Consider the following 25953-nt stretch of genomic DNA (forward strand, 5'->3'; position numbering starts at 1 on the left):
CTCCTTGCTCGCCGCCTGTGTGTGATTCGGGGCGCTGTGTGTGTGTCTGTCTGCGCTGAGGGGTGCGGGGGATGTGGCCCTTGCCGGAGCCGTTCCGAGCCCCGAGCCCGGCGCCCCGACCCAGCCGGGTTTGTCCCGCCGGACCCTGCGCCGAAAGCCGGGCGGAGCTGCCCCGGCGGAGCTGCCCCGCGTACAGGACCTCGGGGTGCCCGTGTGCGGCTGCTGGTGCTGGGGACTCCTCCGGAGCTGTTTCCGCACCCGCGGAGCCTCCGCGCCCTCCTCCCGCCGAGCGGCAGCGCTGCCCCCGCGCCTTCCTGCCCCCGCCACCCGCAATTTCTGCCCCCGGGGCAAACCCCGGCTGTGCCCGGCGAAGGTGCGTGCAGAGGCGGCGGCGGCTCCTGCCCCGCTCGGCGCCGGAGCAGAGAGCAGCCCGCAAGCTCCGCCGATCGGTCACAGGGGAGAGCTCTCGCTCCGCGCACCGCGGCTGCGGCTGCCGCCCCCGCTCCGCGCCCGCCGGGCTCCCACCCAGCCCGGCTCCGCAGCCATCCCTCCATCCATCCCTCCATCCCTCCCTCCGCTCCGCGGCTTTCCCACGCTTCCCGCGGGGAGCGGCACCCCCGACCCACTGCCTCGCAGGGATCTGTGCCCTCCGCTTTCTTATTTCCGTTCTTTCCCCAACATTTTTCCTTTTTTTTTCTTTTCTTTTTTCCCCTGTTTTTTTTTTTTTCTGTTTTTTTTCTTTTTCTGTTTTTTTTCCTTTTCTTCTCCTGGCCCAAGGCTGGAAGGGCTCTGGGAGTTTTCTATCCCGTTGAGAAAACGCCATCCATGTGGATAACGCTGCAAACTCCTCCTGAACTCGCCCTGCTCTTCCCGACAACCACAGGGATCTGCTTTTCCCCAAAAGCGGCCACAGGCGTTTCCAAGGCACAATTACTCATCACCTATGCCGATTAGTACATATGCAGATCTGTTTTGCTGTGGTTGTGATACAGAAAATGCATTTTTTCATACTTATTTTGGCAAAATATTTATGTCCATAGATTCTTTTCGCTTCTTCCCCCCATTCTTTAGCTGGCTTTAAGACATTCCCTAAGAGCCATACCAAAGGCACTAGAAAGAAGGCAAGGAGTTGTTTTATATCCAAATGCTACATAAGCCTGACAATCATGATTTATTTCATTTCAAACAAGAAGATACGTTTCCACTTTTAATTAGTCACACTAAAAATTTTACAGTCACCTCTCTTCCTACTAAAATAAAATAAAAAGTTAATTAGGATAAACTAAAATAAGTCATTGGAAGCTACCAGTTTAAGGTCACTTAAAATAGTCCAGGGTTATTTATAATGTCGAAATAAAATTTTCCACTGAGCACCCTAACAAAGTTTCAGGTATCTGGCACAGCTGAATTTCAGTCTCCGTGCAAAAATATCTTTCTGCTGAACATTTACACATTTAACAGGAACTTACTACAGTCTGGAACAGATCACAGCTCAGAGCTCTAGAATTTTATTTAAATGGTTATGGACAAATTAATAAAAGTACCAGTAATGTTTATGGACCTGCATAAAAGCTGGATGGGATTTTTCAGAAGAAGTCATTCATGTTATGATATATATAATCTGGAACATTGGCTTGGATTTGGCTGGAATGGAGAGCAACCCTGCTGCTCGGCTTTCCTCGGGTTTTATTTCAGAACTTCTCGGAATTTTAGCACTGGTTGCAAAATGGGTCATATTTTAAGATCTTAGAGAATTGTAGGAGGTTGGTGAAAAAATGTGCTTGCGCTGCAAGTTATATCTTAACAAACACCGTCAGATTCACTTTACAGTATTGGATTTTCACCACTATGGCTGTGCTTGCTGCAATTTAAATTGTCTTTTAGCTTTTTCACTTTTAACTGTGTTATGAATACAGCCATAATCAGACTGCTTTTGGACAAAAAGGTAATGTTTTAAAGAGCACTAAGTTTATTTACCATCACATTTCTAAAACACAGGCCCAGCACGCTCCTGTTGTAAGTACTGGGTGCTCAAGATGAAAAATAATTATCAGATATGAAAGATTCTAACCTAGATGATGTTCCCTAAATAAATAGTTTTGATGCCAGTTCCTTGGGCTGGAATGTGCTGCAAATACGATGAATACATAATTTATTTTGAGCCTCTCTGTGTATGTAAATAGCCTTTGTGAAACAGGAATAAATGAATGGGTTCACTGAGTTTGTTATGGTATTTGATATTTTTAGCCAGAGCGACTACAGCAATGTCAGCAATTATTACTATAGTGAAAGAATTGCCAATATTCTTGTTTCCAACATCTACCTTCCCGAAGTTTTTTATTCACTCGTGAAAGTGTGCATCGAGCCAAAATATGTGAACTTAAGTAAACTTAATGCTAGAGCAGGTTTTGCCCGAACTTCCATTCATTTCAGTAGGGGCAAGATAAGCTCCAGTGTCTCTTGGCAGCGCTTTACTTTCACTTTGGTTGGAAGTTGACTGTTTGCCCAGCTATTCTTTGCTTTTTTCTTAAGTATGACAAATAGTAACCCTAGATTAGCACGTTATTTGGTCTGCTAAGTAGGCGTGTGGTAATGAGTTCTGTAACTGCAGCATTCTTACTCAGACTATGGACTACTATGGTTTGTTTAACTACTGTGTCCCTGTCCCACTGATTTACAGCCCAGATAAAAGAAGATTCTTTGTGTCCTGAAATTAGTTGAAAGCATTTAATATTTCAGCACCATGCACTGCTTTTTAGCATTTATAGTCCCTGATACAAACAAAAGCATAAAGGTTTGAAAGACAGGCTAGAAAATGATTACATAAACAAAAAATGAACTGGAGGATATTACTTTTCCCCCAGTATTTTCAGGAGAAAGTGAGGACTGAGAGCTGACACTCTTGTGTTCTGTCTCAGGATTTGATGCTGAATGCTCTGGGACCTCAGACAAGACTTTTAGCAAGCTTTCTTTCTGTATAAAATGAGGTCCTAACTATTATCACATATCTATTGAGATAGAAAAATACATGTTAAATTCTCAGAGGTTCAAAGATGAGCAGGGCTTGGCATCAAGTAATACCAGGAAAAAAATTTGGAAATCTGGTAGGAAACTTGCCCTGTCCCTGCTGAAAAACTGATGGCTTTTCCAGGGCACGCAGCGAAACATGGGCTATACAAACAACAAAGTAAACAATTGCTGCTTCTGTTTTTTTCCAAACTGATGTATTTTCTGCTTCTCTAATAAGCAGGGACTGCAAGCCTAGGTGTGGGTCGTGCTGCAGAGTTCTCCCGTTTCCCTCCCTGTCTGCAGCCTCTTATGCCCCAGTGTGATTGCATGTATTTCAGAAAGGTTTAAAGCAGCAAATGACCATGTCATCATCATCACAACGAGGCAGAACGTCAGCCTACTTGTCATCTTCTATGGCCTTTGAAAGAGAAAGTATGACCTGTGCTTTCTGGCACTAAAAACCTGAACATATAGTAGGATTAGAAAAATGTATGGCCTGTCTTTCTCAAATGATTTTTTTTTTTTATTGCAAAATGTAAACTAAAAATTAGCTGTAGGAAATTGTTAGGATCCTCATAAGTTAGGGACAAACTGTCATTTTTCATGGCAAACCCAAATTTGTTCCTTTCCATTAATCCTCCGCCCAACTTCTGTTTAACTAATTTCAGAGTGAGGAAAAAGTTTCTTCCTTGAATGAATTCAGATGAAATCAGTATGTTGTTTTAGAGATATATAGGCTGAAAAATGAGAACTTAAATTTATTTTATTTCCTTATTTCAGCATATGTAAAAGTAGCATGAGCCAGAAACTTCATGGTTGTTCTTTCTGTTGACCTTAGTGAAAACTGGTTCTTTTGACTAACTGTGGGGAAAGAGGGTGGTATAACTGTAATTAAAAAGGGTTTATACATTTGGAACTTTGCAGAGTCCCTGAATTTTGCATGCTGTTTTTTTAAGAGTCTAATGAAGTGCTCTCTGGCCAGATACAAGCTCCATAAAGCTCATACAGGAGATACTACAAGACGTTAAGTCAGTCTTGAGTGGGAGAAGAGTTTTTAGTGTTTCTAACCACAAACACAGCACCAGATCCTTGCATTTACTCTCTCAGTGTTGTAATGGTGACGATTCCCACTGTAAATTTATTTTCAATAGCATGGATGGCAGGACAAAATTTCTTTGTTAATAACACAAGACTTGAAGCTGAAGTATTAGAAAAACACTGAATAGTGATAGGCTTGTTCTAAAATGGATGAAAACAGAGAACTATGAAAGAGATGGTGGATTCTACAGGAGTGAACTAGAAGAAAGCATTCGGTAATGGCAAATGTAGAATAAGCATAATGGGCAAAGCAAACCAATGCTTTGAGGATCATAAAAACGTTTTTTGCCTTTTCTTTCCTGAAAATTCACTCAGGCCAGACCAGGGCATCAAGAACAATTATATTTATGGTGTGTCATAATGTAATCCTGAAAATGCCGAGCATCCTGCTTACATCTTAGAAGAAATATGTGTGTGCCCCACATCAGGTGTGGCCTTCGGGCCTTGGGTGTGGGGGCAGAACACAATCAATCCCTTGAGTGTTGTGGAATTGGCAGCCTAGTCAAAGGAGACAACAGTGCCAGTCCAAAAACAAGCTATAAGGGCAGGTGACAAAACATTAGACATCACAGGAATGATTCTGTCTAGTAACAGAAGACAAAGACCTGGCAGAAAAATATTAAAGGTGAAGCTGCCAGGAGTATCTGCAGTTAAGCTTCTCTACCACTTTCCAGTATAAGACCTTGTTTTCACTCACATAAATGTTGCCAATTTTCAGCTGTTCAGGATGAGCTTTTCAATCCTGAGTCTGCCTCAAGCTGAATTTTTTGGAAACCTGCAGCAGAAATACTTTTGCTGCTCCTAAGATCGGCATTAAGAGAAAACACATTGTTTCACAACATTTTAAGATCTCATCCCAATATCTATTTCAGAGCTGGGATGGGAAGTTTTACTGAGTAGGAGAAGAACAAGGAGGAAAAAGCAGGTAAGTTCCTTTTGTTGTCCCTGACCAAAAGGATCCACCCGAACTTGGCCGAGTTAGAAGCTGCTGAAAATTGTTGAGGTTTTCCTCGCGCATGCTCAGTACAGATTGTGGAGCTGGCAGCTGGATTCTGCAAAGCCTCCATAGCAGCACTGGGCTTGCTAGACTGGATTGGATCTGTAGTCAGTCCAGTCTGACCAATATTGTCCCTGACAGTAGGCTGCACTGTTTTAGAGAAAAGGATAAGAAACTCTTGAGTCAGCAGATAGAGATGGGATCTATTCCTCCTTTAAGGTCTCATCCTAGTTAATAGTAGCTTATAAAAAATATAATCAGAATTACTGTCAGCAGTTCAGTTTTAAATTGTGTTCTTTTAGAAGTCTATAATTCAACCATAAAAATTCCTTACAGGCTGAAATCTGGCTTATACTCTTAGTTCAGAAGTCACAGTTCTCCAAAGATTTTTTTTTCAGTGGTCTGTTTTGAAGTGATAGAAAAAATAGTTATGTACAAATTCTGGACATTTCTTTCACAACACACCTCATCACTCAGTTATGATAAGCCTGATAAGTTTTAAACTATTTGTTTCAAATACTGGTCAGGCCCTAGAAGGATCAAGAATAATTAAAATCTTCACCATTAACACTAGACATTCAAATGTGAATAAGGTTCTCTGACCTTGGGATATTAGGAGCATTACGATATTAGGAACTTATGTGATGTAATACCAAAACCAGTTAGGCTAGTTTGCCTTATAAATATTTATATAATTTATTAAATGCACATATTGAAAAGCAAGGGAGAATCCTTCTGTCTTCTCATGGCAAAACTCATCATGAAGACAGTCACTTAGATGTTCTCCTATTTGAAATATAAGAAGAACGACATAACCTGGAAGTATGCAGGACAAACAAGCAAGAGGTCCTCAGAAGGGGTAAAGCAGATGCAAAACCTTTCTTGGAAGACCACAGCAGCTCTCATTACTACCAAGCTTCCCTTTGTAGTGGAGAAGATAGAGAAGCTCTTCCCATCCCTGGAATGCTTTCAAAGATACTGTGCTTGGCACCCTGAGGTTAGCGTGATTTTTGAGCAGATAAAAGCCCCTTACATGAAAAGGCAGATCCCACCCTCTTTTTTTTTTTTTTTCTTTTTTTCTTCTTTTTTTTTAAACCTTGGTAAAAAAAGAAAGAAAATCCTTATTCTGTCTGCGGTTCCACTGATTTCACTGGTAGCCTTCATGGAATAAGGGGCTGCTTCACCTAAGAGAAGCAGAGGCAAGACTTTAGCTAACTTGCTGCTTCCAGTTACTCACCTTATCCTTTCATATTTCCATGTATAAATGTCCATCATGGTAAAGAACATGTCAAGTCTTTCAGCTCATTATTTCCACTACATTTTAGAGAGATGGAATAATTTATATTTTTAGGCACGAAAAAAGGTCTTTCACTGTTTTTGACAATTGAAGAACATGGACTGAGGGAAGCAGAGGAAAGTTCTATTTACTAAACACCACATGTAGATTACCACTGATAGTTTTTCTAAGGAAATTTATGACCTGAGTGGAGTAAATAAACTCCCTTTTTGGTAAAGAATCTGCAGCCAATCATTCATGCTTGCTTAGAGACGTTACTGTTCATGTTGCTTTTATGTGGAAGCCTACAGTAAAGGGTGATGTTATGTCTAAAATAGACAGTTGGCAGCTAAAAAAGAAAAGAAAAAGCTATTTCTAACATTACTTATCATGAGATTCTTGCTAGATTATGGCACATTCACTCTGGTTCAGGAAAGAAAGAAAAGATAATGACAGGACAATTATAATTCTTGTAACTAATATGTTATCTTCATGCACGCACTTGCATGCCCAGCTCCATTTACTGGCAGTTATGGCATTTTACACATCTGAAATAAACAGAGAGCTCTCAGTGTGTTCAGAATGTTTAGTAAGTCTGAAAGTTGTTTGCTCTGTATCTCAGAGTAAATGAGAATGGGACAGACACTTCGGTTCTCCTGGCTGCCCACCCTGTATTCCCATAATGCTTCCATGCTCCCCTTCCTCTCCCCATTTTATGTTCTGAGTCCAGTAGAGACATAACTATGTAAGGCAATCAGGAAAACTAAGTGAGAAGAAGAAGAAGTAAGAAGAAGGTACAGATAATGTTTTCAGAAATATTTGTTTCTCATGTACAAGTAACTCCATGGCTTTGAGCTCTACCTCTCTTGATTTACACTGGTGTGAAAGGGGAACTGGGCTGTTATTAAGTCTACCTGATTTAATAGATGCACACAATGTGTTGCTTATTTTCTTCTACCACATGTGAAATTATCAATACAGACTTCAGTAATTCCACATTCCACAACAAAAGTATTCTGAATTTAAAATGAATAAGTGCCTTTCTGAGTGATGATCCCTTGTCCTTAACTCACCCCAGTGCACTTCAGCATGTGAGCTCTGTAACATTGCTGAGGCTTTGCCTTCTCTAGAAGAACTCCCTGTTTTTGATGAGGGGTGTCTAAAATAGTTTTCCACCCTCAGATCCACTCAAGTACCAGTAGAAGTAGTTGCCTCACTGGTATGGACAAGGTCAGCTAAGTTCACTGCTTACCATAGCAAACCATGCCTTGTTGAGGGCTCATGGGATAACTTGCCTGTGTAGGATTTGACTCAGAGTGTACAGAAAAATTTGTTACAATAGATGTTGAACTCACTGACTTTGTCCACACTGGATGAGCAGTTGTTTTCAACAGTGCTCCAAGATGTGTGGAGAGTGGGCAGGCATTTTGACAGCAGTTGTCAAAAACACGTTGTTTCTCTGGGGTAGGTACCTGCCTACCAAAATATCCATGCTCTAAAAGGCCAGATTCAGTAAGCCTGGGATAGTGCAAAGTCCTCTCTGACAGCACGGCCTGCAACTTTTCGTGCTGGTGTACACTTGCAGGATGTCAGATGATGAGCAGGACTTTTAATGTACAGTCCCTTATCATCTACATCAATACAGAATTGAAGGCCACAAGCCAATTGCCGAAGATTATGCTAATTTAAAGAACAATTAGTGGAAGAAAATACCCATGCTGTAAGTAAGTGATCAAAGCTCTCACCATGTGAGGCTGCTGACATAATAAATAAAGCTGAATCTTGCAAGTCCTTCACACACTATATGCTTTTCTGAGCCCATGTGAAAAAATATAAGAAATTTTTTTGCCAAACCCAACTGGGTTGGGTATCTTTACCTCTTAGATGTTCATTAATAATTGACCAGTTCCATGGAAACCTCATAAAAGAAGTGGATTGTAGCAGAGATTTTCTTTTTCTATGGTATTTATTTTGCAATTACGCAAAGAATAAGCTGGCATATGAGGAAGGAAACTGAAGCAGAAGTTATTTTTCAAATGGATAAAAGAAGATGCTATTTGTACAGAACAACTTCTAGTTGACCTTTGCAATAAATGCCATAAAATACTATTTTGGCCACAAATAGAACAACATTTTTAGAAGGATTAATGTTTAATCTGTCTGTCTGTCTGTCTATCTGTGCAGGATTTTAAAAAGACTGGAGGAAGCTAGTAGTCCACTTTCACTTATAATTGCATCTGTAAAACTTTAAAACTGTGCAAGATCTTTCTCTGCTGTGCTGGATGCCATTAGCATTAGCACATTACCACAGAAAAGGAATCAAAGGTAGACGGTGGACTTCATAAGAAATCTTCCAAAAGCCTTCTATCCCTCAAAAACTTTAATTCCCAACAAGATGCTGGCTCTCACAAAACCCATTAAAATATATGAACTGTTCAGTAGGCTCACAGAGTTGATAACAGTCTGACTATTTTTTGACAACGATAAAATCCAGAACTATATTAGATTGGAGAGAGCAATTTTTGAGGAATTTTGAAACCCTAGAGGAATTTTAGAGGGGTCAATCACTACACTTATACTTGGGGGATTTTTTCTTTTTTTTGAGATGATTTTTTTTTGGTCATTGTCTCTTTTTTTTTTATTTTGGCATTGGTACAGGTTTCTATCATGCCACATATCCAGTCACACAATATTGCTTGAGTACCATGCAGTCATTCCATGTCTTTTCTGGCCCGGGATGTTAGGTGAATGTGAGCCTTAAAAAATAAAATGGATACTAAAAAATCTAAACACTTTACAAATACTTTTAAAGGGAGGGATAAGAGAGGTAGCAAGCATCGGGAAAGAATCTCTCCAGATTCAAGAGCTCTGTATTGGCAATTTGCAGACATTTCCTAGTAAAAATGCTTTAGCTGATCCCAGCTGTAATACTGGATCCTTGGAAAGGTTGACTGGGTATGTCTTTTGGCTGATCTGAACACACTGCCTATAGTTCAACATCAACATCCTGACTCTTATATAATTCAAAATCCATATCTAAATCATTAGTGTAAATGTATTTTAAAATGGCTCTGTATTTTCTATCATGATACTAAGTTGACACTGGCAGAATGGAAATTGGAGAGAAGCTGTGAAGAAATAAAAAAGTATCCTGCTCTGGTTCTCAGCTACAGGAATGACCAAAGCTTCCAGAGAAGCACCTTATACAAAAGGAAGACTGGCTAGGCAAGAGGTAAGAATATTCTCTGGACCACTGTTGAAAGCAGTACTTCTTATCCAAAAGAAAGATGGAAATATGTAATTGTACCCTTCCTTTAAAACCAGGTCTTGCTGCTTTCCTGTGTGTTACAGATCACACGTTATTTTACATTGGAAGCTTGGTGCTAAAATCTAAAACCTAAGGGCCAAGTTCTGCCCTTAGATACACATGCACCAGTCCAATGAGCTCAAAGAGAGCTGTGTTCATATGTTTAGCAGTGGAATTTGGCCCTAAATATTTAAATATTTATTCAGAGAAAAAAAAAAAAAAGCTTCTCTGATATATTTGTATCTCGTATCTAATGTACACAGGTTACCACCACTGGGCACCCACCCTGAGAAATAAGAAGTGTTAGAGAACCATAAACTCAGTATTCTACCTGCTCAGCATGGTCAAATAACATTAATTTGCTTCAGAACATTAAGGAAATTAAATCTTTAGCAATCTGTGGCTGATGTTATTTATTCTGCAGTCCAGTAGTAATTTGATGCAAATTGCTGGTGCTATTCCTACATCTCAGGAAAGTACTGTTTTGAATGGACTGATTCTGGAAACTTTCATTATATGACTATGCAATCCAGAAAGAACTAATGTCCTCCGTTTATATTTTTTCTGCAGAGGAAAGCTCAGTGTTCTGGCTAATTCTCACTTATCTTCCAAAGGTTTATGACTGGAATCCAAAATAATCTAACCATGTAATTTGGAAATGGTTAACCTGAGGATCCCCCCTGTTCTCCATGGCAAATGACCCAGATGTGTTTTTGCTACGAAGGATTCTGAAACCTGCAAATTTTCCTCTAGCACCATAATGCTCCAATTTGTATATCTAATATAAGTGAAAAGTAACTATATGTAACTGCTGTTTTCCTTGGACAAATGACAGCTAGAGGAGAGCTGAGTTCCAGGTTCAGACACCTAAATTTGGTTGTCTAAAAGTAACTGTTTATATTTATACTAGCTATTTAAGCTCCCATGGTACTCAATAGTGACCTAAGGCTCAATTCACTTGCCTAAAATTAAGCTTCTAATGCCATAACAGCTGCCTTGGGCTACCTAAAAAATCACCACGGAGCTGGCACATCTGAGTCAGGACCTGTGTGAGGTGCTTTGGAAAGGCAAGTGGAGGGAGACAACATAGCTCAGAGGACTTGACATGGATAACTGAGTGCAGCCCTCACAAATGCAGTCAGTGGCTTCTACAGAGCAAGTCCAATGGACAAACATAGATGTCTGCTTTTGGAGGAACTGCTTTCTTGCCAGCGTTGACCATGGGTTTCCATTGAAACCTGCTCCTGATATTGTAGCTGCCAGAATACATCCCGGTTTTAGTGTGATCACTACGCTTCCAGTTCAGTCAGGCTTAAGCTACTCTGGTTGTGCATTTTGTGCAGTACAGCAGTTTCAGTGAAATGCTGGCAGGCAGGTCAGCCAGAGTGATGGGCAGGTGTGATTACAGGGGTGGTGAGTCTCTCTTTATGTTGTGCTTCAGAGAGTTCCTTGAGATCCATCTGGACATTTAGTGAACACTGCTACCTGCCCCTTAGCTAGAGGAGTCTCTGGCTACTAAGTGCTGGCTCTTTAGATTGCTTGGGAGAATTGGAGCTTTGTCTGCTCTTTACTGCTCTCATCTATAGGTGACAAGGATATCCAGCATACTGCCAGAGTGCTCTTTTCAAAACTGCATGGATTTTTGGGCACAGTCAGATTTGTAAGAAAGACTGCACCAAAGCTCATTTTCTGTTTTTAGAGCCTTTTGTCTGGAGTTCTCTAACCATAGAAGTCACCCTTGAATATCTCTGGCTATAGAGGTGCAATGCATGATGATGCCAAAATGCCATAACCCTTGCGGGAAGAAGGTAAGAACAAAAACATCTGTGGCCGTGTTAAATTCATTAACAGTCATGGCCAGTTGGGCCTTCTACCCAGGTCTTGCCTCAGCACTAACAAGGTGAGTTAAGAGTGATCCAGGACCAAAAAATTCTTTGCTGCTACAAATCGTGATTTTGGTTTGCTCTGGTCGTTATCTTGGTTGAGATCAAACCTCAAGCATTACTTCAGATAACATACACAATTATTAGCATAAGCTTCCTTGATTTGTGTGGAAACTCCCAGCCTCATTTGTGAAAGCCATGGTTTTGAAAAGAGCACAGCAAATAAGCACTATTTAAGGTACAGTCTCATTTAGGGCAGCTGATTGGCCAGGCTGGAGGAGTGGCTGCAAAAAGGGTCCCTCTAAAGTAGTTTTTCTTCAAGTGCATTGATTCAGATCAGTCAGAAACAAAACTCTGCTTTTATCTTGTTTTATATTTAATTCTGCTGCTTTAATATGCTGCTTACTTAAGGGTGTGCCTATGGGGCTGGCTTCTGAGAGGAGTGTTAATACACCTGCAAAATGGCTACTACAGATCGAAGGTCTTGGTCACAGCTGGATTACACAACACAAAGTTCTGTCCTCAAGATCACGCTGCTACCTAATTCTGTCTCTCCAGGTCTTTAATTTCCAGGCATTGGAACTGCCTCAATACCATTTTGGCATGGAATACATAATTATTTTCATATTGTGCTAGTCTACTCTCCTGCTTTCATCCCCATGAGCCAGGAGTGAATAAGAGTTGGCAACTTCATACTCAACTATTATATTGCAGAGTACACCTTAATCAGCACCCTAATAAATAGCACGCCCAATTAATTGGGACATTGGCCAGCAAGCCAGTTCCTTTCCCTGAGCTTCAGTGTCTGTAAATGATGGATAATAGCATTCTTGCTGTTGTCTGTGAGCATATTTGTTGTAATTAACAGGCATGAGTTGGTGTTTGCTGGCATGTGTTTCCTCAGTAGCTCTGCTCACTTTTTAGTAGGCTCCCTGTTTCCATACAGTTACTAAAAATAAATAAAGAACAGATTTCCCTTTCAGTGTTTGCTTAAATCAAGGCAGTCCTTTTGTATTTAAAAAAAAAAAAGTAATCTATCCCTTACATTCCTATATGGTTTTGACAATTAAAGGTAGTAATTTAATTAGCATGTTTCTGTTTTGATTAGTACAGTGAAGAGGCCTTTGCCACACCATGGAATAATTTATAATAAAGGGAGAGATTTCTGCTGCAGGTCTCTAATGCTACTTTTTTTGACCAGGGATTGCACGGTGGTTTGCTTTAAAGTGGTATTTCCTTGAGGGAGATCCACAGAAGTACAATCTATTTTCATAAACCGGTATATGCTATGCTTTACCGTAGGCATGTGACAGTTTCTCTTATTTGGACATCCTTTGCCAAAAAAATAAATAAAAATGAACACAGCAAACTTTTCTAATCCCTGCATTCCTCACAGATTGCTTTAATGGCGACTGAAAAAACTATTGGAAGTAAATGAATATGAAAAAGGAAATGGTACTGGGGAAATCTCAACAAGGGATCTTAAAAACCAGGATGGCTATGGATCAACAAAGGGTAGAAACATCCGTGTAATTAAAGGAGAACATAATTTGTGGGTTATCTGAAAAAAATTGTCTGGGTTGGCATTTACTTTGACTTGTTGGCAGGAGGAAAAGAAACCGCCCTGTACCACTGCATAAGGTTCCTTATTAGCTGTGGCTTCTGCAGAGGCTCCGTCTCCTCTTTGGAACATGGAGGATTTCTTTCATTACATAATCTGGATTTTTTTTTTTTTTTTAATAGATTGAATTTTTTTTCTCCTGTGTGTGCAAATTCTCTTTGCCCCAATGCTTCTATACTGAGGTTATTATGCCGAAGGAATGCAAGCGTCTAGAGTAACAATGGTTCATTTTCCTTTAATGACTTTGTCGACAGGATGGAGACATTTTTGTGGTGTGATGAATTCACTCAGTCTCCCGTTGTGTTTTCTCCACATGCTTTGGAAACTCTCTCTCTCTCCGAGAATTGTGGCCATCCACTCCAGCAAGAACTTCATTACTTTATATTCATTGTATTTAAATGACACCCCAGTGGTACTGACCTCCTGGGATGTTTGATGTAAATTATATGCTATGTAGGGGGAAAATAAAATCGTTTTCTGACTTTTTATGTTCTGCAGAGAAATAAAAAGTGAAAACAAATGACAGAGAAAATCAGGCCTATTCAAAGTGAAACTTTGTAAGCATTATGGTTTGAGCAGACTCCAGTTTGTAAAAGTGCTGAGACAGTTCATAATGACCTCATGATCTGAAAGGTGACCTGAGAAAGGGAAACAATTTTGTATGTGACCTTTTTTGGTTCTGTGTAATACATAACAAAAACTTGATCATGTTTTTTTTCCCTCTTTGCAAGTATTGTGAGAATACAGACTCAAGCAGGAAGCAGCCTCTGCACTTTTACCAGCTAGACAAAGGCACAGTGCTAGAAGGGACACCTCAGTGCTCTTTCCTCCTGTCTTCTAGCAGATTTTCTTGTTTTGACTTCAGATTTCATAGCCAATAGGTATCTGTCTTGTTCAATTATTCTGCCAAGAGTTATCACCTATAGAAGTGGCAACGGGGGAGGGGGGGAGGAATGTTCTCTCATCAACCCAGATCATCACTGGGCAGGAACTTCAATCCCTTATGAACTGGTAACCTCTCACTGCAGGCTAAAGGGTTCTGCACAGCAACACAATTTGTCAGGAAATGTTTCTGTCAGTGCTTTTCAGGCACTCACCAAGTCACACTGCCCCTATCCAAGCTCCTGGAAGTTATGTAGCTCACACTGGACATGCTTAACCATATTATCCCAGTAATTCCTGTATTAAAATTACCATATAGAACTGGCATAGTAATTTCTCTATTTTTTCTACATTTTTATATTAGTCTGTCCTACCAATTCTGAGATATATAAAGATATGCATAGAAATGTCAGCAGTACGCTGCCTTGCCTCCCTCAGTTTAATGTAAGGTTTTGACAAATCACAGAATTTGGCTAAAAACTTGACGCGCCTTGAGTTGTTCTGCAGTACCTTTCATAACTTGACGGAATGTTTTGATTCTTCTTTTGGCCAGGAAAATGCTTATTGATAATCCTGCTTTGACTGGGGTTGCCCAGATATTTTAAAATGGGTAACAGGAAGCAACAGTTCAGGCCATCCTCCTCGCAGCAATGACTTAAGACTTTGCTGTGCAGGCAAGAATCAGCAGCATGAGGCCTCTCATTCTCCAGGATAATATCTTGGTGTTTTGCCCTGTTGCTGTCAGTGCTTGGGCTGGTATCAGCTTTACTTTCATAATCATAAGCAGCAGCAGCAGAAGGGAGAAGGGCTGGCAGCACTCGTCAGCGAGTCATAGAATCACCTCGTCTTTCTGAGGCTGATGTGGGAGGTGGGAACAGGGAGGAAGCAATGCAGAAGGGACTGACAGAGTGTTTATATGAAGTAGCAAGAAGGACGGGGAGTGAGTGGTAGCCAAAAAAAAAAAAAAAAGTAAGGGTAGCAGAAGTCAGCTGCGGGAAAAAGAAAATAAGATGACTTTCTAATAAACTGGAATTCAGATGGCCCCTAGAGTGTTAAGATTATTGCAGTGGTTGCCAGAGCTTTCTTCTTCCTCCTTTTCTTATCCAGACCCCCAAAGAAGTAAAATGCAGAGATTTACATAAAATTACAAAGTCTCTAAGCTGTCAGTTTCTTAGAATGAATCCTTGTAAAATGATACGAATCCTGCTTGGTGTGTAGGCAGGAATTTGAATTAAAAAGGGACTAAGGAGGGCAAAGTAAAAGAGCATAACTTTTGAAGTTATACACCCCACAAACTTTTGAGAAAAGTAAGATTTTTTTCAAAGCACTAATTGTTACTCCATTTACCATTGGTTGGTCCCATTTATTAGTTCCACTTTATAGCATGGCACACATCAGCCTGTCTCCTAACAAATCTGCATGTGATGAGCAGAACGACCAAACTAAACTCACAGAAAACTACTGTTAGGAGGTGTCCAAGGAAGAAAAGATTGAAAGGAGAAAGGAAGCATTAAAAGAAAGGAAAGGTGGGTTAATGCTCCAATGACTTGCCTACTCATGTCCTTCCCCATCAACCTGACGAGTTGGCAGGATTTAGGAAGAGGAAAGCCACCATTGACAGGAATCAGAGGAAAACATGGGTATGTAACCATGCCAGTGCACTGAATCAGCACAGCAAAGAACAGAATATTTCAGCTGAAAGAGGCCTACAACAATCATCCAGTCCAACTGCCTGACCATGTCAGGGCTGACCCAAAGTTAAAGCATGACTAAGTTAAAGCATAATGACATTGCCCCAATGCCTCTTATACACTGAGAGAGGCAGAGCATCAACCACCTCTCCATAAGCCTGTTTCAGTGTCTGACCACCCTCTCAGTAACGAGATGCTTCCTAATGTCCAGCCTAAACCTCCCTGGCATCAGTCATGTTTGAAGTAGTACAACTGGATACTGCTGTAGTAAGGATCCACCGGTATTTCCAAGGGTAAACACACAGGTTGCTGTTGCTTGCACTGTGTTGGTTTTGAACACCTGTACAAGGCTGTGGCTGCAGAGATGAGGGAGTGCTGGCACCTGTACTGAGGCCAGACACCTGTGTACACCCATACCTCCCTGCTGCCAGGGGATGCAGCTGTCACTCCCCAAAATCCCCTGGCTTTTTGGACTCATAGATGCCCTGGGGCCCCTTCTTGCTGCCCTTCAGCAACGCCTGGCACTGAGGGGGAAGGAAAAGGTGGCGATGGTCCATCAGGCAGCACCTTCAACACCATCCCTGGAGGTATTTAAGACTGGATGTGGCATTGAGGGACACGGTCTGGCTGACAAGGTGGTGACTGGACATAGGTTGGACTCGACAGTATCAGAGGTCTTTTCCAACCTAATTGATTGTGTGGTTCACAGAATCCCAGAACTGTTAGGGTTAGAAGGGACCTTTGGAGACCATCCAGTCCAACCCCTCTGCCAAGGCAGGATCACCTGGAGCAGGTGACACAGGGACGCGTCCAGGTGGGTTTGGAATGTCTCCAGATAGGGACAATCTACAAAATCCCTGGGCAGCCTGCTCCAGTGCTCCGCCACCCTCAACGTAAAGAAGTTCTTCCTCATGTCTAGGTGGAGCTTATTGTGTTTCATTTCATGGCCACTGCTCCTCGTCCTGTCGCTGGGCACCAGTGTAAAGAACCTGGCACCATCCTCCTGGCAACCGCCTTTGAGATATTCACATTCATTAACCCCTGGCGATTCTGCGAGCGGCGAGCCGAGGGGCGCGGCGGCGGCGGGAGGCGGGAGGCGGGAGGCGGGAGGCGGGAGGCGGGAGGCGGGAGGCGGGAGGCGGGAGGCGGGAGAAGCGGCGGCAGCTCCGCCTCGCCCCGGCTCCGCCCCGCGCCCTGGGAGGTGCCGCCTCCCCCGCCTCCATCTGCGGGGCGGCCGCTGTGGCGGAACCGGCTCCTCCCCGGCGCGGGCGGCGCCATTTTACCCCCCCTCCCTCAGCGGCCGTGGCGGCGGTGGCGGGTGGGGGAAACAGCGCGAAGCTGCCGCTGCTTTTCCGTCCCCCTCGTTTCTCGCCTCGGTCCAGGCAGCGCGTGGAGGGGAAGGACCGAGGTTCAGTGCCTGCCCCTCGCTTTTCCCTCTCGGCTGTCCGCACACGGGGTGGGGGGACCGGGCACCACAAGCTGCTCCCACCCTCCTTCCATCCTTCCTCCCCTGCACATCTCAGCCTCCTCCTCCTCATCCATCCATCCATCCCCAGGGGTGAGCCTTTGAGTGAGTCACCAGAGAGGGCACGCAATTAGAGAGTGTGTTGCTATTAATTAACTTACTGAGGCTGCTCGTTGTTGGGGCCTTCAGGAGCGTTAACGGGGCGGCTCCTGCCCGCGGTACCTGCGGGGCGGGGACGCGGGGGGGTCCGGGGGCGCGGGGTTTGCTGGTGGCCTTCAGTGTTACATTGGACCCTGCCCTGTTCGTTTTGTCGTCTCGCAACTAATCTAGACGGTGTTCCTAGGATTTCTTCTTCCTTTTTTTTTTTTTTTTTAAAGTCTTTAATTTTTTGGAAATATTCTTTAAAATTATGTGACAGCGTCCACGCTTTGGTCTGCAGTACACTGTGAACTGCTGGGTGTTGTTAATTTCTTCGTGTCACTCTGATGTTGTGAAATGTGACTAGTTTGTAAATTTCCTCTGGAGGAAAGGGATTTAATTTATTCTGCCCGAACAGGTGTGGTGATTCCCTAACTGGAATCCTATGATATTCCCTAGCTGGAATCCTCTGCATTTGGCTGCTCTTCCTTGATGAGAAATTTTAGATACGTACATCGATACCCTAAGTTGATGTTAATTCCTGATATGCCAGAATGTTCACATAAGGTCTATAGTGTTCCTTATAGAAAGTATTAATCCTTACAGAAATTTCTAGTAAATGCTAAAAGCCAAGGACTGACAGTCCAGGATAATGTTTCTCTGTGTTAGCTGTCAGTGATTTTTCCACTTAGAATATTTTTATACTTCCTGTGTACAGATCGACTGCTTCTAAGTTCCTAGAAATTACACAAATGGATGTTTTGCAGTCAATGACTGCAAAGCACGTATACATGCAAAATATATATTGCTGTGTTTGTGAAATGGGAGCAGGAACCTGATGTTGCAGACAATGCAGGTTTGCTGTATGGTATTAGCGTTAATGATTTATTGTGAGACATTTGATTTCCTACAAGTGAATGTGTTTCAAGGTTTACAGCCGTGTTGGTGTTACGCTAAAATTTTCTTTTGAAGTCTTTGATGTAACTCCCACATCATTCTCTTTCTTGGTACAGGCCTCGCTTTCCCTTTGGCTTAAGGCAGCAGTACTTACTTGGCAGGATGCACCCACCCTCTCTCCCTTTTTGCGTATCTTTCTTCACTGTTGGCCAGATCCAAGTGGTATGGAAAGCAGTGTCAGTCCTTTTGTTAACTTTGGTGGACTTTACACAGGCTCCTATTTGCATGTTACTAATATACAAATCACATTTTTTTTTATTTTCGTGCCTTTCTATCCTGTGTATTGTTGCTGTGTAGGAGGGAATGTTGATGGTAAAAGTAGCTTTTCCAACTGTAACAGGATAAATTTATGTTTTTTTGAAAGCCCTATCTGTGCTTGTGAAAGTTTGAAAAAGTTGGATACAGAGCTTCTTAGCTGTGATGATTCTGAAGAAAAGTTTGAGGTCTTAACGCTAATATACTAAAACAGCAGGAGGAAAAACTAAAAGTTGTGTCTCTGAGAAGTAAACAAGAAATCATTTAGTGACATTTAACTTGTGATTTTTGAATCAATGGATTTGAAGACATTACTTAAGGTTTCACAGGATTCTGTAGCCTTTAGTGCCTCTGTCATAACCAGCAGAATTACTCTCCTAGGCACAGTTCTGGGTAGCACAGGATGGAGCTGTTTCAGAGTTGATTAGTCAATTAGTAACTTGTCAGCATAAGCAAGCTGTAATTTAGCAAGCTACAAGTGTTTTAAGAATTGCCTACATGTAACAGTGTAGAACAACAGTGAACATTGTTCACGTTGTTACTGCTCTTCTGATGTGATGCCCTCCAGCAGTGAGACCAGCTAGACAGTGTCTTTCTAGGTCATCACTGCAAGGGTGTTCTAAGGCATGAGGCCAAACCCAGGCAGTGTAATTATACCATAGAAACAAATTGAGTTAATGCTCTTGTTGCAATTGTGAAATAGCCAAATGTGTAGATACACAGGCATGTAAAGAAAAGGAAATTAGGTAGGCCTATGTTCTCATGGAGCCAGGCAGTGGTGACTCAGTTACAAGCTTATCTGGAGCTGATCAAAAAGCCTGCCTGTCAGAGGTACTGAAAATGGTATTGAATTGATCTGCAGTCTGTGTTTCAGATACTTGGCATTTGTAGTGCTACCTGGAGTCATCATTAATTTTAAGTAATCTTAGTAACTGTTCTTTTGCAAGCTATCACAGGTGAAAGTTCTATTTATAAATAGTCTTTGTCTTTTCTTTACCCCTGTATTTTGCATGTGTTTGAAGTATTGTGTTTGATTGCAATCAGACTTTTGCAGAGTCAGCTGCAAAGTTTCTAGTTCACCCAGCTCCTTAAACCATCACAGAAGTAGCAGTAATGGAAAAAAGAGGCCAAGAGTTTGTTTGGAAGAGGTGATTTCCAATAGACTTTGCTGAAATGTAGGCTTGTTTACTTGAAATGCCACTCAAGCATATGATTTTTAAAAGCACTTAGCACTGACGATCTCTACTGATAATTGTTCTGATTTGCCTGAGAGATGCTGGCAAGAGTTAAGCCCAGTACTGAGGTATACCTGGGAGAAATGCGTATTTTTGCGTAAACAAGAATGCATTTTAGCAGGAACTTACTGGATATAATCTGTGACTATGAGATCTCTGAAAAGATCTGAATGTTACTGATATACTGTTAGACCTACTTCTAAATAGCTAATATTCATGCTTCTACCTTATATTAAGGCCATGGCTGTTTTTGCTGTAGTTTTCCATGTATTAGGGTGTTGCGTAGATGAACAACAATAGAAGTAGACATTTTCTCCTCCAGAGAATTTGTACTTATGGTGGCAAGCACTGATTTCTGAAAGAGTAACAGCCCCACAACAAGAATTGGAGAATTTTTTTATAATCTTAGCTATGTATTTGGCCACTCATTTTTGATGAGGAATTTTAGATACATATGTTGATGCCATAACTTGATGGTATTCCTGATATGCCAGAATATTCAATTAAGGTCAGGGTGTAACTATATTATGAAATGATTTTAATTGTATTTCAAATAGTGAATCAAACACAGCTCAGGGTGATATGAGAGGAGAAGGGTTGATGTAATCAGTGTGATAGGTTGGGAAAGATGCCATTTTGAAAGGAGACGAAGGCAGGTGAAGGTTTAGAGACAGAAATGCAAGGAAAATACAGTTTAAAGCTAACGATAACTTGGTTATGCTTCACAGAAAATCTGTGTTTCTGTTAGTAAACCCTTAAATTTTAATTTACTTTAAATAGAACTAAAGGCAAACTGGGACCCATACTCACTAATGGAGTTGCTTGCTGGCCAGTGAGCAGTAAAATATATTGACAGAGCTAACCTGACCTCTGCATATTAATACAGGAATGCTTTACTCATCAGAAAAAGCAAAATACTGAGCAAGTCACAATTTTGGGCCTGTTCATCCTTGCATGCTGGAATCAAGCATGCAAGTTCCTGATGACTTGGAAGCTTTTTTCTTTTTTTAATCACCAGACCTGTGAGCACACCTTGTGTTTTCTTCACTGAAAATTGTCAGTGGTTCCCACAGGAAGGTCATGGCCATGGACTTGCATCTCTATATAATTATTAAATAATTGGTGTGGAAGGTTTGTAATACTAATGTATTAAGAAAAAACAATTGCTAGTTGAAATAAATTCAGAGTCAGATTCTGAAAGCTGTGGAAACTTTTCTGTTAGTTTTGGGTTGTTTGGTCTTTACACTGTTTTCTTAAAGTATTTTTAGGAAGGAAGGAAAAAATAATTTGTGCTTAATTTGCAGTGCTGTTAATGGCCACTGTGGCACAAAGCTCTGCAAAAGAGTGTGTGCATTCAGTCCAGAGGGAGGAGGGTGTATATATTAGATTCATTTTGCCTGCTTCCATATTAAAAACAAAGGCTGGGGTTAGGGAAGGACAGAGCTCTGATTAGACTGGAGTTGGAAACTCTGACAAGTGTTTGTGAACACCTCCAGATGGGGAGGTAGAGCTCTTGTGTAAAATTATTCTCTATATTTTCCAGTCTCAGATAAAACAGTCACATCTGTATATTAGTATTCTTTCAGTAGTCCAGACCATTCTGGAGTATTGGTCTGGTTCAGAAGAGGCTTAAAGTAACTGTCATGTCTAACTTGGGAATGGACAAATAATAGCTTCAAGTATGAGGACATGCAGAGTCATTTCGAGTACACAGTGGAGTCAGAAGGTTTTGTTTTAGTCTGAGGTTGCTTTAGTGACTTTTCTTTCCTTGCTAAGTCATTGAGAGAGTTGTGCTTGTTTACTGCTTTCATGTAAGGTCTTCAGTAAAAGTAATGCACAAAGATACTCTGAGATGCAGAAATGAACGTGAAGGATTATTTTATCTTCCGGGATGTTGAACAGGACAGTTCTAAAGATAAAATCATTAGGATGCATCTTATTCTTTGGATGAAAATCTACACCTATATGTATTAGAAAATTTGTTTTACCTGTTATGCCATGCATGTTTCTTCTCTAACTTCTACATGGGAATGAATGACTGAATTGCCTTTTAAACGGACAGGGGGAAATGATGTTCAGTTGTATTCCTTGTATTCGTGTGGGCTTTCCAAGCATGTTCTGTTCCAAGAGAGTGTCATGGTTAAAGATGAGATGCTTATTGTGTGGGTGGTGAAAGCTGGGCTGTGCATTGACAGCTATAAGATGAATTTTTCTTTCTGGTATTCAGTTTAAAATAAAACTATCCTAAGAATCTGGTCTATCAAGTAATAAATGGAAGCAGCAGCAGATGTAATGTGTTATTCTTAGAATGAACAGTGCCTGCATTCTGCGAAGTATTTGTGATACTTTGTTAATTAATTAAAAATGAAAGAAAGCTGAGATGGCAGCCTGAGCTTTGAACAATATTCTTGTGTGCAGACCCAGTGCAGATGTGTCACTGCCTGCTCACAGATTGCTTCTAGTCCTGTATTTGGTCTGACTGTTCCCTGAAAGTTTGTGCCTTTGCTTTGTCTGCTTGGCTTTTTAAGATGCTGTGCTTAGAGAATATGGAAGTTATTCATCCTATTTCCTGTAAACAAAAACATTTCTTAATTGTGGCCCAAAAAGCTGATAGTTTTTGACCTGAACAGGTTAGAGGATGATAAAGTAATTTCATTTTATACTATCAGTCATTATTTTGTTATAAATCCTAGATCACGCATGCACTGTGCTTATCTGAGACCCTTTAGAGTGTTTCTAGTTCCAGCCTGCTTGAACAGCTCAAGAGTACTTAAGGACTTCACACTTAGTGTTTTAATTTTCAGTTATTGTGTGCTACTGGTAGAGTGGGTGATAAGCAAAACAATATATGTACTCTTGCATTTGGTTATGGAATATTGGGGTTTTTTTTAACTTTCTCTTATTTTTCATAGTTTTGAGCATACACTCAGAAAGCCAGTCTTGCATGTGTTCAGCAGGGTTATGGGTGTGTTTTTGTTTTTTAAAAGAAGTTCAGTAACAAAAATATGTTATTTCCTGTAGTTAATTAAGTTCTTACATCTCCAGTCCTAAAAGACTTATCATATACCCTCTTGTCACTGGTGAGGCCATGAAATACTCAGTGGTAACAGACTAGTTAATCTAATTACTCTGAAACAGAGGGTGTGAAAACAAAAGGATTAATTTTAATTTTGTGTTAATTCATAGTTATATTGGCTTTTCTTTTCATCCTGTTTTGTTTGAGTTTATATAAATGAAAATTTGTCAGTCTTTAAAATTTTGCATGGTTTCAGGTTATATGCAAAATGTATTTATGAAAAGATTGATGTGATAACCATGTTAGATATATGCTTGATGAATTAAATCATTGTAATGGTAACTTCTCTGTGTTAAGTGTAAAAGGTTTTGCAGGGACACTGCCATTTTTTGGTAATCCTGCACCTTCTTTAGCATATAACAGAGACATCAGATAAAATCTCTGTGAATCCACTTTTGTTTTAAACTAACCCAGTGTAGACTTATGTATCTTTTTTACTTTTGGTGAAGTGAAAATTGTATTACTATTAACATTTGCTCTTCCTGAGTGAGTTTAGATCAGCTGTCAGGCAGTCTGTTAGAGGACTGTTCTGTAGTGGCTGTTTGGATGCATCTTTCTCCTAGGTCTTCGTATGACATTTCAGCAGTGGGGATTGGTGAAAGTATCTGAGTAGTATTTCAAAAGCCTTGACTGAGTCTCTGTTATTCAGCCTGGAGAAGGGGAGACCTCACAGCACCTTCCAGTACCTAGAGGGGCTCCAAGAGAGCTGGAGAGGGTGTGCAGTGATGGGACTAGGGGGAATGGCTTTAAGCTGAAAGCAGGGAGATTTAGATTAGATAAAGAGAAGTTCTTTGCTGTGAGGGTGGTGAGGCACTGGAACAGAGGAGCTGTGTCAGCCCTACCCCTGGAAGTGTTCATGGCCAGCTTGGATGGGGCCCTCAGCAAGCTGGTCTGATGGAAAGTGTCCCTGCACCTGGCAGGGGATTGGACTGAGATGAGTTTTAAGATACCCTCTAAGACAAACCATTCTGTGATATGATTTAATATATCTATATTTGTATTTAAATATAGTATGGGATATTGCCTAAGTGTATAACCCTTCTATCAAATTCAAGTTTTAGGGGCAGTGGAATTCTAATTTTTATGTCTCTCAGCTGGATCTTGAATAAATACGTGGGTTATACAGATCACTTACTGATTTTTAGAAAAGTCAGTGTAAGTTAATATTGCTTGGTAATTTCAGAATGGATATGGATATGAAGGAGGGTTATGGGTTATGAAACAGAAATCTGCCCAGGTATATTACTGTGGTGAGAGAGATGGACCTAAACTTGATGAAAAGTGACTTAAAATTTGTTTCCCTCAACTGATAACTTTTGTTCTGCTGATTCATATGGCACAAGTGTTTTCTGTTATGACTCTTCAATGTAAAAGACATAGAGATTACAGTAGGTGCTTTTAAACATTTATATGTGATAATATATACCTTTTAATGTGTGTTTTTTACTATACATTTGATTGCAATGTTTTACTGATGAGAAGAGAATTTATAAAAACTGGACCTACTTGGGTAAGAACTCATAATTACCAGTCCAAATAGTGTTAATCAGAAGTTATCTTCTTGCTAGAGTTCGTGATTAGAATGCAGCACATTGAAATAATCTGTGACCTAATCTGAACATCTGAATTCATTTTGTAGAATATGGCAAACAGCTGCATTTCAGTTTGGAGCTAAAACAAATACAGTATATCGACCCATTGAAGATCACTGTAGGCTTTTCAGTTCCATGATAGCTGTACTTATTGAAGAAAATTGATTTGAGAGTGCTTCTGCTTTTGAATGATCTTTTTTTTTTTTTTTTTTTTTTTAATGTCCGGAAGAAAGGAAATAGAACATACGGAGGATGGGACTTTGATGTGTAAAGAAGTTAATTATCTAGACCATCAAACAAAATGTGGGCTGTGGAAGTAATTATTGTTAAGGGTCTGATGAAGCCTGACAAGCTGTTGGTTTTTTATGTCAAGAAAATGCTGTACACCTGCTTGATTTGAAAGTTAAATCACTTGGTTGCAATAGGAAGACCCAAGTTTTTAGTGAAGCAGTAGCTGATAAGCTTTCAGCTCTCAAACCACTGAGATGTACAGCCCTTCAAGTTTTTTTAATTAAACTGTTCTTGTCCCCTTGGAGGGCAGGAACCTAAAGGAGGTTTTGCTCTAGAATAGGACATGCATAAATCACAGGTCTTATGCTGTGAGGAGGCAACTGTGGAACTGACCCCATGGTTTTTGGGAATTTTGGGAGAATGCTTCATAAATTAGCAGAACAGAACCTCATGGATAAAGCACATTGTCTGTTATGGATGTTCAAAGAAAATACTTATATGCTTCAAGTGATGTAATTAGTTTTAAAAAACTCTAAATTAAAAAAAAAACTTTGAATGTTACTTTTTAATGAATACAGTGTTAATTCTCTATTTAGGAATATTGGTACTGTGGTATTGGATATGAATCTATAGCTACTAAAATTAAGCATACTTAGTCCCAATCAAATGATGAACAACAAAATACATACACATTTCTAAATCTTTAGGCTGTTTCTGCTAAGGTGGATACCATGGCAGCTTCCTCTTAACTCCCATGGATATACAGAGCTTTCCTATAAATACTGGCACCTTTCTATGTTACAGAGGGTTTTTACTTGTTTTTTCTTTTTTAAGCTCACTAATTTGAGTGTTTAGTTTAAATGACTCTGGTAACTGCTGATTATGGCAGGATCCTGACAACACTTTAGCCTTGTGTGTAACTAACTGTGATTAAAATCAGACTTGAGTGGGAGCAAACTTGTGATTCAAGTTACACATGTGCATAAGTGCTTGCAGGATGGGGAACTAAATTAGAATCTGCCTGAAGATGAACTGAAGTCTGATAATCTACATGAAAGCATTAATAGAAAAATTAAACTTATGACACCAAGTTGGGTGGGGTAGGGAGGCTGTACAAAGGGATCTGGACAGGCTGGATCAATTGACCAAGGCCAGTTGTGTGAGGTTCAACACGTTCAAGTGCTGGGTGCTGTACCTAAATCACGATAAGCTCGTGCAGTGCTGCAGACTGGGGCAGAGT

The 25953-nt window shown here is 40.7% G+C and overlaps 2 protein-coding genes across 5 annotated transcripts in view; one reads left to right on the top strand and one right to left on the bottom strand.

Annotated features, from left to right (window-relative positions):
- The window catches only part of RUNX2 (RUNX family transcription factor 2), a gene marked incomplete at both ends in the record, with an annotated part of 215221 nt that overhangs the window by 158434 nt on the left and 30834 nt on the right, over positions 1–25953 (bottom strand). The gene's annotated exons all lie outside the window — the stretch shown is intronic.
- SUPT3H (SPT3 homolog, SAGA and STAGA complex component) overlaps positions 17081–25953 on the top strand; it is a 255145-nt gene continuing 246272 nt past the window's right edge. For 2 of the 3 annotated variants that reach the window (XM_082302713.1, XM_082302715.1), the window contains exon 1: positions 17081–17172. The gene's annotated coding sequence lies outside the window, so the exon portion shown is untranslated. Of the gene's footprint in view, positions 17323–25953 lie in introns of all 3 variants that reach the window. The other variant, XM_082302714.1, reaches the window with a different exon arrangement.

The sequence above is a fragment of the Coloeus monedula genome (assembly GCF_965178545.1).
Source record: "Coloeus monedula genome assembly, chromosome: 2".
In the NCBI taxonomy this organism is placed as follows: domain Eukaryota; kingdom Metazoa; phylum Chordata; class Aves; order Passeriformes; family Corvidae; genus Coloeus; species Coloeus monedula.